The 12,298-nt window shown below is 38.1% G+C and overlaps 1 long non-coding RNA gene across 3 annotated transcripts; it reads right to left on the bottom strand.

Moving 5' to 3' along the window:
* Nucleotides 1-10,450: 10,450 nt before the first annotated feature.
* Nucleotides 10,451-12,087, bottom strand: LOC111879726 (uncharacterized). Of its 3 annotated transcripts, XR_008226703.1 has the most exons (4): nt 11,645-12,087; nt 11,133-11,263; nt 10,878-10,955; nt 10,451-10,744 (listed from the first exon to the last, which is right to left on the bottom strand). It is a non-coding gene; the product is annotated as an uncharacterized LOC111879726 (long non-coding RNA). The 3 variants fall into 3 exon arrangements; XR_008226710.1 differs by having other exon boundaries at nt 10,451-10,801; nt 10,878-11,263; XR_002846224.3 differs by having other exon boundaries at nt 10,878-11,263.
* Between the last annotated feature and the right edge of the window lie 211 nt (nt 12,088-12,298).

Genomic DNA, 12,298 nt, shown 5'->3' with positions numbered 1-12,298 from the left:
TCGTGGCTAACGACATGGGCTGGGCAACGATGAAAGACCTCATGACTGAGGAGTACTGACCTAGGGGCGAAGTCCAAAAGTTAGAACATGAACTCTGGAATCTGACAATGAAGGGCACCAACGTGATCGCTTACACTGCCCGCTTTAGCGAACTGGTGGCCCTATGCCCCAACATGGTTCCCACTGAAGGGAAAAAGATTGAGCGGTATATATGGGGGCTAGTGCCTCCGTACCAGGGGAACGTCTTAGCATCCAACCCTGCTACTTTCGACAGTGCCAAGCGATTGGCACAAAGACTTATTGACCATGGAGTCAAGACCCCTGCAACTACAACCACCCTAGCCATCCAAGAACCCTCTAAACCCGCTGGCAACAAGCGGAAATTCTGGGACGAGAAGAAGAAGCAGCGTGCTTCAAAGAAACAGCAAATCGTAGCAGTACATGTGGCGGTAGCCCCTACTGCTGTTACTGCTCCGGGGAAGCAGTATTCTGGAAGTTTACCGAAGTGCAACAAGTGCAACTTCCACCATAACGGCGCCTGCCGTGAAATGCAGTGTTCTAACTGCCACAGAAAAGGACACACCGTCCGATTCTATAGGTTCCCGGCGCAACCGATCTCCCAAGTTCTTGGCTCTGGCGTGAGCCCAACTTGCTATGGATGTGGCGAAACAGGCCACTTTAAAAGGGACTGCCCAAAGGCGAGGAATACTGGAGGAGCAGGGAGGGTACTAGCAATAGGCCACGGGGAAGCAGTTGCTGACCCGACAGTGGTGACTGGTACGTTCCTCCTTGATGACTCCTATGCATGCATTCTGTTCGATAGTGGAGCGGAGCGAAGCTTCGTAAACCACAAATTTGCTCGCATGCTTAAGCAACAACCACACGCACTTAATGAACAATTCACAGTAGAAATGGCCAATGGGAAAACTGAAAGTACTAATAGCATATACTTAGGTTGTCTTCTAACCTTAGATAACCATTCATTCCCAATCGACCTTATGCCGGTCTCAATAAAAAGTTTCGACGTTATTATCGGCATGGATTGGCTAAGTCTTCATCGCGCCGACATCATGTGCTACGAGAAAGCAGTCCGTCTAAACCTCCCGTCTAACGAAACGCTTATAGTCTATGGCGACAAACCTGGTGCGAGTCTTCGCATTATATCTAGTATTCAAGCACAGAAATATCTGCGCAAAGAGTACCACGCATTTCTTGCTCACGTCGTCGACACGAACCTAGAAACGAAAGAACTGAAGAACCTCCCAGTAGTGAGCGACTTTCCCGACATTTTCCCAGAAGAACTACCCGGGTTACCTCCGCAACGACAAGTCGAGTTCAGAATAGACTTAGTCCCAGGAGCTACCCCAGTAGCCAAGTCGCCCTACCGTTTAGCACCAGCCGAGATGCAAGAACTCTCTGGTCAACTTAACGAACTGCTCAGCAAGGGCTTTATAAGACCAAGTTTCTCACCTTGGGGAGCACCGGTCTTGTTCGTTAAGAAGAAAGACGGATCATTCCGTATGTGTATTGACTACAGAGAACTCAACAAATTGACGATCAAAAATCGTTACCCTCTGCCACGCATAGACGATCTATTCGACCAACTGCAAGGGGCGAGCTATTTTTCCAAAATTGATCTGAGATCCGGATATCACCAGTTACGAGTGCTTGAGGAGGATGTGTCGAAGACAGCCTTCCGAACACGTTACGGACACTACGAGTTCGTGGTGATGCCATTCGGATTGACCAATGCGCCCGCAGTCTTCATGGATTTGATGAATAGAGTATGCCGACCTTACTTAGATCAGTTCGTCATCGTTTTCATTGACGACATCCTGATCTACTCCCGAAGTAAGAAGGAGCATGGTGATCATCTGCGACAAGTTCTAGAGACACTACGAAAAGAGAAACTTTATGCGAAGTTCTCGAAATGTGAATTTTGGATCCGAAGAGTCGAATTCTTAGGACACGTGGTTAGCGAAGAAGGAATCCACGTGGACCCATATAAAATAAAAGCCATTGAGAACTGGTCAGCACCAAAGACACCTACAAAATTTCGTCAATTTCTAGGTCTAGCTGGCTACTACCGCAGGTTCATTCAGAACTTCTCCCGAATAGCGAAACCTCTTACGACCCTGACCTAGAAAGGCGTGGCCTTTAACTGGGAAGAGAAGCAAGAAAGAGCGTTCCAAACGCTCAAACGAGCCTTGTGCACCGCACCAATACTATCCCTTCCAGAAGGAATAGAAGACTTCGTTGTCTATTGCGATGCATCCAATCAAGGACTCGGATGTGTTCTGATGCAGCGAGGTAAGGTCATCGCCTACGCCTCGAGACAGTTGAAGACACACGAGGTTAACTACACGACCCACGATCTTGAATTAGGAGCAGTAGTGTTTGCTCTGAAAAATCTGGAGACACTACCTGTATGGAACGAAGAGCACTATCTTTACCGACCACAAAAGTTTACAACACATTTTCGATCAGAAGGAGCTCAACATGAGACAACGACTGTGGGTTGAGCTACTCAGTGATTACGAATGCGATATTCGTTATCATCCGGGTAAAGCCAACGTAGTAGCAGACGCCCTAAGTCGAAAAGAATATTCTGGTCGCAAAGTCAAGTCATTATCAATAACCATCCATTCACACCTGACTAAGCAAATTCAGGCGGCTCAGCTTGAGGCCATGAAACCTGAAAATGTGTCGAGTGAATCCCTTAGGGGAATGGACAAAAACTTCGAAGCCAAGGGTGACGGAGCGTTATATTTCATGAACCGGATCTGGACACCGAAGCACGGTGGTTTCCGAGACTTGGTCATGACCGAGGCGCACAACACTCGGTATTCCGTCCACCCAGGTTCAGATAAGATGTATCTGGATCTGAAAAATCTATACTGGTGGCCTAACATGAAAGCAGACATTGCTACCTTCGTGAGTAAATGCCTTACTTGCGCAAAGGTAAAGGTCGAGTACCAGAAGCCCTCTGGTTTACTGCAACAACCAGAGATCCCAGAGTGGAAGTGGGAGCGGATCACTATGGATTTCATAACCAAGTTGCCCAAGACGACGGGTGGACTTGACACCATATGGGTCATCGTTGATAGATTGACCAAGTCTGCACACTTCCTGCCTATCAAAGAAATCGACAAAATGGAGAAACTTACGAGAACATACATTAGGGAAATTGTACGGTTGCATGGTGTACCTATTTCCATTATCTCCGATAGAGATAATAGGTTCACTTCAAGATTTTGGCAATCCCTACAACGTTCCCTGGGAACAAGGCTGGACATGAGCACAGCCTACCATCCACAGACCGACGGACAGAGTGAGAGAACCATTCAAACATTGGAAGACATGTTGCGAGCCTGTGTGATTGATTTTGGGAAAGCATGGGATACTCATTTACCCCTTGTCGAATTTTCCTATAATAACATTTATCACACGAGCATCAAGGCTGCTCCATTTGAAGCTCTCTACGGCCGTAAGTGCAAATCCCCTCTGTGCTGGGCTGAGGTTGGTGATACCCAATTAGCAAGAGGGCAATCTTCCGACAGTACTCTCACTGGTCCAGAAATCATTCGGGAAACGACAGAGAAAATCGTTCAAATCCGTGAACGATTGAAAGCCTCTAGAGACCGACAGAAGAGCTACGCCGACAAACGAAGAAAACCTTTGGAGTTTCAGGTGGGAGACCGAGTCCTTCTCAAAGTCTCACCCTGGAAAGGCTTGATACGCTTCGGCAAGCGTGGGAAGCTAAATCCGAGGTACATAGGGCCTTTCGAGATTCTTGCCAGAGTCGGCCCCGTAGCTTACAAACTAGATCTACCCAACACACTGCGTAACGTACATTCTACATTCCACGTGTCTAACTTGAAAAAGTGTCTGTCTGACGAGACTCTCGTAATCCCACTCGACGAGATCGAGATCAACGAGAGCCTCAACTTCGTGGAGGAACCTGTAGAGATCATGGACCGTGAGGTCAAGCAGACGAAACAAAGCTGTATCCCTATTGTGAAGGTTCGTTGGAACGCCAAGCGAGGACTGGAATTCACTTGGGAACGCGAGGATCAGATGAAGTTGAAATACCCTCATCTTTTCGCTTAATTGTTTGTAACTTTTATTTGCTTAAATTCTAATTTCGGGACGAAATTCCCTCTAACAGGGGGATGATGTGACAACCTGAAATTTCCAATTGTATGAACATCATCTATTCAATAGAAGCTAGTTCAGTTTCAGTGATTTTCAAGCTTTTCAGAACAAGTTTGTGTACATTAGGGTTCATGTTTTAGATGATATCAGGAGAGTGGATACTCCTGGTTTTGTGAAACTTGGGCATTTCAAGTTTCATACTGTTGCAGTCCAACGTCAGGAATAAAAATATTTTCTGTCAAAATATTCCAGGACTATAAATAGTTTTCTGAATTAAATTAATTCATTATTCACAATTCCAAATAGAGAAAAGCCATATTCTCTCTGACGGATCTTCGGGTTTTCATCCCAGATTGTGAGTCTACTTTTCTTTATGTGTTTCAATACTTGTTTAATGCTTATTAACAACAATAACATATCTAGATATCAAGATCCGGGAGTTTACCGCCCAAGAACGTTCTTGGGGAGTAAACTCCAAAAATGAAACTTTAATGCTTTCTAGACCCATCCACATGTTAGGGGACTTATCAAGGACATTGTGTATGATCTTTATAGCCTAGAAATCATCCAAGAAACATAAGTTCTAGGAGTTTACGGCCAAGGAACTCCCTTGGGCCGTAAACCCCTTTTCAAGGGCTTAAAGTGCCCCAAACCTTCCCCAAATGCTTAAGGACTTTAACTACTAGTACTTGTGCTTGTTTAGAACATCAAAAGCACATAAAAACCATAAGTTTTTAGGAGTTTACGGCCAAGAACCCTTCTTGGGCCGTAAACCCCTTTATGTGGGACAAAAATCATTCCAAGCAACCCTTAAGCCTTTAGACAATTTACCTTGCACCTTTGGGACTAGAATGGAGAGTAGAACACATCTAAACCACTCCTTGAAAGGATTTTACGGCCAAGGAACATGACTTGGGCCGTAAACTCCAAGTGAAGGCACCAAAGTGTGTCTCTTGTCCCCATTAGCCTTAGATAAATTCATGAAAGCAATCCTTGATGTCTAAGTGCCTCAAATCAATTAAATTCCTAGAGTTTACGGCCGTAAACTCTAAGGTGAAGGACCTTAGGCCGTAAACTCCTATATGGGGTGTTCTAAAGCCTTAAACTAATTCATGTATTATTCCAATAAAGCTAGGAGTGTTCTAAGGTCAAGATAACACCACAAAACACCCAAAAACACCATTTGAGGAGTTCACGGCCATAAACCTATGAGTTTACGGCCGTAAACTCCAAGGTGTGGGGTTTGTTGGGTGGTCAACTCCTATACAAGGCCCTTTGATGTTTCAAACCCTTTTGCCTTGTCCCGTAGCAACTTAGATGCAACCATTTGAACCTTAAACACTCATAAAAGTGTTTAAATGTTTTCTAAGTGTCTTAACTTATTTATTTAAGTTATTATTTGTCTAATTAGTTATATATATGCTTATTATATGATAACTAGGCTCGTGCGTGTAAACCAGTCTCCGTTTGCCACCTAGCACGGTAGCCGACACTACAATTCAGACGACTCACCACAAGTGAGTTCATACCCCTTGAATCAACCTTTAAAATGATTTTAAGTGTTTTAAATACTTTATGGGGGGGGATACAAGTCAAATACTTATAAGTTATTGATTCAATCACATGTGATTGCACTTAATCACATGTGATTAATAACTAGGAAAACAACGATTTTTACCACTGTTCAAACTGTTTATCAAAATGCCTTACTTTGAAATGTTTTACAAACTGTTTTACTATCCAAACTTACTTATAGACTGTGATTTAAACAAATGCTTCTTATACTTAAACTGTTTTATTAACTTATGCCTTCAAATTGTTTTATAGATCGACGTCAAGTCGATCTCCTCTTGAAATCTTATTTATGCTTCAAATGTTTTATGAAAATTTATTTATGCTTTTATATATTCAATTGCATGCCCATATATGTATAGATGTATAAATAATGTTTAAAGGACTTAGGAAGGCCATCTGCCCTATTTCCTTTTCGCGCCTTGAGATGTGGTCTGGTGGGATTTCGGGTGACCATCCGAAGGTCGTTTCAATATTACTTATACATCATATATACATATATAGACATAAAAGTACTTCCGTATTCATACTCATCAGTACCTCATTAGTTAGTTACCGTCTGGGTAACGCAGGATCATACATATACAGATATACTAGAAACAATACATATACAGAGATACTAGAGACAATACATATACGGATATACTAGAAACAATACATATACAGAAATACTAGAAACAATACATATACAGATATACTAGAAACAATACATATACAGATATACGAGAAACAATACATATACAGATATACGAGAAACAATACATATACAGATATACGAGAAACAATACATATACATAAATACGTAATAATTGTGATCCACTGTATCGGCCATGCCTTAAATGTCATGGCCCGAGTTGTAGCCAGAATTCTCTTGGATGGAGAGCGTGAGTTTGCGTATAGATCTATACTGGATTGACTATCCTACACCTTGCTGCTAGCTACAGCCGGACCTGCAGGTCTGCGGGTGCCAAACGTCATTTCTTTTATTACGACCATTCATTATGTCGTTGTTACCAGTCGATAGCATGGTGCAATTTATCACATTATGCCTTAATATAAATCCGGTTTAAGGTAATAGTATTTAGTACAGCAGTAGTCTTATTATACAAAGCTACAGTACTTCAATGATTTACCCATTACATATTTTAGTGATAATCTCACTTAAGCATTAATGTACAAGCTATATTTTAACAAATGATAGTGATATTTGGGAAATCACACACTTTACAACAGAAAAGTTTACAAAACAGCCTAGCCTTGGTAGAAGGTTACTTTTATAGAAAATATAGGATTTTCTGAGTGATTCAAACTTTTACAAACACTTTCAAACATTTACTTACATTTTTACAAACTTATACATTGAGACAGGTTCAAACGTTTTTACAAGAAACATTGACACTAAAATACTTATGAACTCACCAGCTTAATGCTGATAAACTCTTTCAAAATAACTTGTATTCTCAGGTCATCAGTAGACAGGTACCGAGGCCAGCTTTTGAGAAGATGGAGTGCATTCAAGACTCATCTCATATTATTTTGTGTTTAATTATTTTTGGTGTCTATAACTGTACAGAACACACTTGTATTAAAATTATATATTTAATGCAATGGATGATGTTGTTTGCTTATTTACATTTACTGTGTTGTGATACTATACATGAAGTCCTCCGCCCCAGAACGTTTCCGCCGTTCTTGGTTTTGGGGTGTGACATGATAGGATTTGGAAACCACGTAAAGTAGGAAAGTGCATTGGTAGAATTCATTCGGTTTCACCTAATTTACTTGAAGCTTTTTTAAGGATTTTATTAAATAAGGTCAAAGGTCCGAAATCATTTGAAGAAATTTGCACAGTAAATAATGAAGAATATTCTTCTTTTAGAGATGCTTGTTATGCTCTTGGTCTTTTAGATGATGACAAAGAATACATCGATGCAATCAAAGAAGCGAGTTCACTTCTTGAAATTCATTTCTACTCTAACCTGAAGATGAAAAAAATTGTATACAAAACATAAATAAAATGAATACCTTTTAAAAAAACTTCAGATCTATGAAATAGATATAAAGTGAAAGATTCAAACATAAATAAAAATTAGACACATGACAGTTTCCTCATAAAATTCAGACATGAACCGTGGTGCTCGCATCTTCACCTGATACCCTAGCCATCCAACTAGTCTTTGAGATGCAAAGTATTCTTCATCTAAACCCGATCTCGAACCAAGTTATTCACATCACCAAATCTGGATTATTTAGCGAAGAGAAAGGAGAATATATGATAAGAAGGTGGATTAGAGAGATAAATGGATCCAGATTGGTTTTTGAGATACATCGGATTTAAGCCCTGAAAATCTATTCTTCATAGAACCAAAACCCGAAATTAGAGCCCTGAAAATCTATTTGCATGAAATGGAGTTTGGGGGAGACCAATCTTTGTCGACATCTACAAACACAATATGATTTGAGAGACAGGGAAAGAGAGAGATATACCACTATCGTGTTTGGGTGTGAGAGTATGTTTGGGAAGATGGGTAACAGCCTGTCATACGAACGTGTAAACTCGGATAAAAGTCGAATACTCACAGATCAAGTACTGCATCCTCATTTTCTTCACCATTAATGACCCGTTAATGACCTTGATTGCTTCAAGCCTGACGATCGGAGCAACCTGAGCCCCAGTGTCTTCGTCATCAACAGCGGCTTCCTCCTCCTCTCTGGATCGAAGATGCTGAGTAGCATTAGTCTCCGTTACAGATCAAAAAAATCAGAGGTTTGATTGATCTGTTAATCACCGCCTCCGTATGAAGTTAGGAAAGGAGCATTTTTGGTGGTGTCGATGTGAACAGGTTAGATGGCTAGGGATTCCTTGTATTAGGGTGTAATATATGATATGTGTAGTGTGTAGTATAATACGTATGCTTAATATATTGTATATAATGTAATATATGTTGTACCTCTTAATTTTCAAGAAATGGGCAATATCCTTAATAATATAGTAAAGATAAAGATATATATATATATATATATATATATATATATATATATATATATATATTAGTAGCGTACCAGCACGATGCGGCGATGACGATTTGTTTCATTTCGGCTATTAGTTTCCTGCCGACAATTAGTTCGTTTCGTCGGAGATTAATCTTTTTTTCCAATTTGTGCATAACTTCATTTCTGTGAATGTTATCATTTGTGTTAAAAATAAAAGTATGTTACTATTGTTGTTAAAAATAAGTTGTGTTTAGTTAAAAAGTATAAAAATGTTGTTCTTTTGGTTTAAACAAATAAAGGTATGTTGTTTTGGTTAAAAATAATATTATGATACTATTTAGGTTATATATTACTATAAAAAATAAAGAAGATAGGATGAATAGAAGTGTGAATAGTTTCTTTTTCTTTTTGGCTTATCGGTGCATTTTAGTAAATAATTTCGTTTCATGAATTAGGGTATATGGCTTAGAATTTAGGTTTAGGACGTTGGTGCAAAAACCAAAAATAGATAAAACCTGTTTTTTACTCTGTTGGTCTAATCAATTATCCCTTCGATATTCGGTTTAACTTATAATCTGAGATCCTCTTTGTATCACTTTCGCTTTATATTTTCATTTTTTGTTATAACATAAAAAATGGTTAAGGATGTGGTTTTGGCTATTCGATCTTGCCATGAAGATAAAAACAAAAGTTAAAGTAAAGTTAAAATAGATTTCATTCTAACCATTCATGGTTTCAAACTCAATTAATTACGACTTTATAAGATATACCTTTTAGCCGGTATCTTTATTTTCTTTATCTAAATCTTAACTTGACCGGTTTATTATAACTCCCCTTGGTTAAAAAATTTTATATAAAAATTATTTCTTGTTTAAAATTTATCACTTTGCGTTTTGTGTTAAAATTTTAATTATTCAATTTTCATAATTAAAAATATAATGTAATGAATGAATTTTAGGAAAAAATGATTTTTAAAAGACTTTGTGTTGGTCTTTAGACTTTAAACAAAATAAAAATCTTTTTGCTAATGTATCGTTATCAAAAATCATGAAACTATCAAAACCAAAAAACTATATCTTAGCATATAAACTTAGTTTTCATTAACATAATTGCACTTTACGTCTGTGTTCCATGTTATTTTTATATTAATATTAATACAATTGAAGTATATTACCATTTTTGTCTAAATTCGACATTTGATATAGTATAAGTAGACATGATTATAAATATATCGATTTGTTACATTAAACTATTTAGAAATATGCATTTATCTATAAGTGTGAAGTAACGAAATATCTTATGTTTATTTATTGTATTTTCATGTTTTGAGCTTGCATTTTGGTTTATTTAATTATACATTATGATAATTCAAGATTTTCATTATATGTGCAGATCCTTTTTTATTGAATAAATGTATTATGTCATCTAATTTGCAAATTAATCTATGTAATATAAAGTAATGAATTTAAGTTTTTCAAAGAATGAGCATTATATGTATGAATCCAAAGATTTCTGATAGGAAAAGCAAAAAATTTATACTAAACAATTAGCTAATCAACACTTGCAGCAAAGTTAAAAGACGATTTGAGTTGAAATTACATGTCAATGTCCCCAAAGGCTGGAATTTCTCTAACAGTTCCTAAACGTCTATCTCTTGGAAGAATATAGCAACAATCTTAACTTGACCCATAGAAAATAATATCTTCATTGAGTAGGATGCTATATTTTAGACAAAAAATGAATGCCAAATCGATTTTCAAAATTTATTGCAGGAAGTCCATCCCAGTTGTGGTAGTTGCAAATTTTATCAAATTCATTATTTTTCTAAATAATGACATTGTTCTTTGTAACATCTATCCCAATAATGGCATTCAGTAGCAATACATTCATAGTTAAATACATGTACAATGCTACAATAGCAACACATTTAATAACAACAAATTCACCAGGCTCTATCACAAATGGCTGAATAGCACCTCAACTACGTTATGCATCTTTCAATGTGTATCATCTTCTTCAAACGCTATGTAAAAATTAGACAAAAACAGATTAAATAGGTCCAAGTAAGTGATTTAATCATCTGCTACACAAAGAATAAACAATCAGGGCAAAAAAGGAGAGAAAAAAAATCAACTCATCAAGCTACCCCACGCTACCTGTTATCATTGATTTGACTTTGAATTTGACGTTTTGATACATGTAGCTAACATCCAAGAGTCAACGTTTTTGATAGACTATGAACACAACAAAAGATAGCACACAGATAAGACATAAAGGTACAAAAAAACAATAGAATGCAGAAACTAAAAATAAAGTAAAGAGAATTTCAGACGCCATGCCTCATGACATTTCCCCATATCATAATGCTTTCAAAGATGCAAAAAAGGAAGTAGGCTACATGAGTTGAATACCCTGAAACCACAGCCAATTACTCTCATCTACAAGGGAAGAAGTAGCTGCCAGCAGTGGTAATGTAAGCAACAGGTGGGCATCTATGGATTATCAGTTATATCGACCTTCATAGATATGTAGGTGGTCAAGTCTGAAAAAAAAAATGCATGTGGGTGGTCAGATCTTGAAAAGCCATTATTTACCGTATGTCGAATGTGTTCCTAACACATGTATTTCTCACAAAAGACTGAAACCATGGTCAAATCTAAAACAAAAAACCCAAGACAATTAACAAAGCATTTCTTCTAATGTGATATACCGAAGACACAAAAAAAAATCGTTTATGTTCTAACTGGAAAAATCAGATATTCACAGAGAAACCAGAAAAGTCAGATGTAGATCTAGATTTAACAAACAAACATTTAATCAAAATCAAAGAAACCTTCATATAAGAAAAAAAAATAAAAAAACAAATCTATTTAAGCTTAAATAAATCATAAATCTGCTTCATTTTAAAGATCCGTAGACAAACCTAAGAACAGATATGGATTCACATGAAATGCCTCCTTGACTCATTCAATTGTAGCGTCAACGTCTAATATCAGCATTGGCAAATGACATACATCTAGGGTTTTCTTTAGAGTGTGCATGTTTGTGTGTACGGAGATTTAATGGCGGTTTAGGGTTAGACAGGAGGTGGAGGGGGAAGGCGGTGGAACGATGGTGCCGCCTAAAGTTCCAGAGAGAGAAAGAGCATATGCAAGGCATGGGGTGAGGTTTTGGGAGACCTGGCGTTTAATCAGAGATGGTGAGAGCAAAGGAAGTTTGATCGATAGGGATTTCTCATCACAACTTAAGAATATATATGTAGATCGAAGACATGATCAGCCCATCTTCTTAAAACAACTAAAAACCTTACCTGAGAAATCAAAAGGAAATATGCTTACGGGTTCAGCTCCAAGTCTTTGTCTTTGATTCTGACGGTGACGGTAGGTTAAAGGGAAGTGATATTTCCACTTGATAAATCGATTCATCCATTTGAAATGTATGCTTTACCAACTTGTACGATAGCTATGAAGATGTTGTACCTCATGTGGATGGATCAAAATATTAAGAAAAACCAATTTTCGCTGATATGAGAGTTCACCACATCGTGGTGGACAGTTCCCATGTCTTGGTGGAAAGA

The sequence above is a fragment of the Lactuca sativa genome, chromosome 1 (genome assembly GCF_002870075.4).
Source record: "Lactuca sativa cultivar Salinas chromosome 1, Lsat_Salinas_v11, whole genome shotgun sequence".
Lineage (NCBI taxonomy): Eukaryota > Viridiplantae > Streptophyta > Magnoliopsida > Asterales > Asteraceae > Lactuca > Lactuca sativa.
This window is presented reverse-complemented; position numbering and strand designations above follow the sequence as displayed.